Consider the following 3,186-nt stretch of genomic DNA (forward strand, 5'->3'; position numbering starts at 1 on the left):
CACCTCGACAGGTGTCCGCGCTCAGAGGGGAGGCTGGCGGCCTACTCGTCCACTCTGAAGAGCAGGGGAGCTGGGGTCATGACTGGGGGCACCGGGGTTAGTCTGTGGGGCTGCCCGCCAGACAGGGCCAGACAGTGCCCACCCCCCCTTAGCCTGCAGGGGCTGTGTGACCTTCGAGGAAGCAGAAGCGCTGTGGTGGGGGTGGCCCCTGATGGACGGACAGCAGCAGCACCATGGCACCCTTGAGGGTCACCTGCAGAGGCAGAGCCAGGTGCATAGCTGTCAGCTGGGGCAGGGACGGTAGTTTGTGCAGCTAGACCTTTGCTCCAGGAGCCACAGGCTGGAGCCAGGGTCGTGCGTCCTGAAGCCCCAGGCCTTCCTGACTGGGCAGCCCCTTCCCACCATCTGCCCCACGGCCACCTGCCTGCCACCACCCTCAACCCCCCACTAACCCTGCCAGCTCAGTTTCCAGATGTGGCCCAGATCAGGGCAGCACAGGACAGGTGCCTATGAAGTGTGGGGTTCAGTGAGGGGCTGCAGGGGCTGAGCCAGAGCCTGGGCGGGGCAGGGGTCTACCCACCTGTGGGGGCTGCGATAGGGACCAGGCAGGATGGTCCAGGTAGCGGCCCTTTGGGCAGCAGAGCCACAGACCCTCCCTGGGGTCCCAGCTCTTCTCAGGGCAGACATGGGAAGCACCAGCCCTCATGGGCGTCCTCTGGGGTGGGGATCCTGCTTCATGGAGGCCTCTCTTTGAGGGGAGTGGCCTGGACGTGGGGCTGGTGGGGGCTGGGATTCTCTGAGGCCACCAGTGCAGATACTAGTCACTATGTCACAGGCCATCCCAAACTCAGGGCCTCACACAGCATCTTCCGGCTCCCACCCTTATGGCTCTGAGGCTGGCTGGGCTCAGCCGGGTGGTTCACACACAGGTGTGAGGAGGCTGGAGTCACTGAGCTCTGCTCTCGATGGGTGGGTTCTAGCCCTTGGGTGGGCAGGGTTGGGCCCAGCGCCTCTGTTCCTGGGCTCTGTCCGTGTGACCTCTGCAGTGTGGAGGCTGCAGGGGGGCCCGGCTGTGTACATGGAGGTGGGACAGGGGCGAGAGGCCAGGCAGAAGCTGCATCCTCCTGTGACTCCATGTCAGAAGTCACAGGCCACGACCCTGCATGGCCTGGGACAGTCACAGCCCCTCATCCACGTTGGTCCTGCATGGGCTGGGACAGTCACAGCCCCCCGCTGCGTATGGAGAGGCAGGGCAGGGGCGAGGGGCCAGGCAGAGGCCACATCCTCCTGTGACCCCATGTCAGAAGTCACAGGCCACCACTCTGCATGGCCTGGGACAGTCACAGCCCCTCATCCACGTTGGTCCTGCATTGACTGGGACAGTCACAGCCCCCCACTGTGTATGGAGAGGCAGGGCAGGGGCGAGGGGCCAGGCAGAAGCTGCATCCTCCTGTGACCCCATCAGAGGTCACAGGCCGCTGTCCTCCGTGGGCTGGGACAAACGCGGCCCCTCGCCCACAGGGGTCCTGCACGGGCTGGGACAGCTGTGGCCCACGTTGCAGGTGGGAGTGAGAGGGGTGTTAAACACACTGGGGGGTGGGACAGGGAGGGGAGGGAAGTGCGGGGAGAGGGTAGATGTGTAGATGGTGGAGAGAGATGATGGTGGTGACGGATCATTCACAGATGACAGATAAACAGATGACAGAGGTAGAGAACAGGGAGACTGCTTGATGATAGATAAACATAGAGATGGCAGTTCACATAGACACAGATGACAGGTCGTACAGATAGATGATGGGCAGATGGACAGAGGGGGATGGTGAGTGAGAGGGAGGGAGGGGGCACAGGCAGGGCCCCCAGGAAAGGCAAGCCCCGTCTAAGGCTGCGTCCGCCTTTCCTGACTCACGTCCACACCTCCCTCTCTGTGAGGCTGTGGCGTTTCTCCAGCCTGGCACTGCAGAGTGCGGTCTCGTGCCTGCCTCTGGCACAGACAGGCCTGTGGTTCGTTCCCGCAACAGCCCCCATGAGATGGGTGACTCAGCCTCAGTCTCCCCATCTGCTAAAGACATATGGTATCAGCCCGCCTGGGCACTGAGGACTGGAGTGGCCTCTGGTATGGGCAGAGGATTACCTAGGTGCCGAGGCAAGAGACTGAAGGCACAAACTGTTTCAGTATAATAAAGAAAATAGGATAAAAGTAGTCATAATACAAATTAGATATAGAGATGATCATGGACAATTATCAATCATTATAAACATTATTAATCATTCGCTTTTAATATTACTCTTTGTTGCATTACTGATATAACCTAGGATTAAGCGGCGGGTATAGGGTCAGGTGCTGAAGGGACATGGTGAGAAGTGACCTAGAAGGCAAGAGGTGAGCCCTCTGTCACGCCCGCATAAGGGCCGCTTGAGGGCACCTTGGTCAAGCGGTAACGCCAGTGTCTGGGAAGGCCCCCGTTACTTAGCAGACCGCAAAAGGGAGTCTCCTTTCCTTGCAGGAGTCAGGGAACACTCTGCTCCACCAGCTTCTTGTGGAAGGCTGGACATGATCCAGGCCTGCCCGCAGTCATCCGGAGGCCTAGACCCCTCCCTGTGGCGCTGTGCTTCAACGGTCATGCTCCTTGTCCACTTTCATGTTCCTCCCATACTCCTGGTTCCTCTTTGAAGTTCTTAGAAGATAGCAGAAGAAATAGTGAAAGTCTTAAAGTCTTTGATCTTTCTTATAAGCGCATAGAAGAAAACGCTGACGTATGCTGCCTTCTGTCTCTGCTTCGGCTGCCTAAGAGGGAAGGGCCGCCGTCCCACGATCACGTGACTTGCTTCACTTTGTCAATCACTTAGAAGATTCACCCTCCTTACCCTGCCCCCTCGTCTTGTATGCATTAAATATCAGCGTGCCCAGCCGTTCGGGGCCACTGGCGGTCTCCGTATCTTGGTGGTAGTGGTTCCCCGGGCCCAGCTGCTTTCTCTTCATCTCTTTGTCTTGTGTCTTTATTTATTACAATCTCTCATCTCTGCACACGGGGAGAACACCCGCTAAGCCTCACAGGGCTGGACCCTACACTCTGGGCAGAGGGGGCCTCTTGGGTTCAGCCCATGCAGCCAAGCAGGAGGAGCTGCTGGATTCTTATTTAAACATGAGAGAAACAGCCTTCAGAACGAGGACGTGCATGCACAGGG

Source organism: Mandrillus leucophaeus, unplaced genomic scaffold (genome assembly GCF_000951045.1).
Source record: "Mandrillus leucophaeus isolate KB7577 unplaced genomic scaffold, Mleu.le_1.0 Scaffold180, whole genome shotgun sequence".
NCBI classification, from domain to species: Eukaryota; Metazoa; Chordata; class Mammalia; order Primates; family Cercopithecidae; genus Mandrillus; species Mandrillus leucophaeus.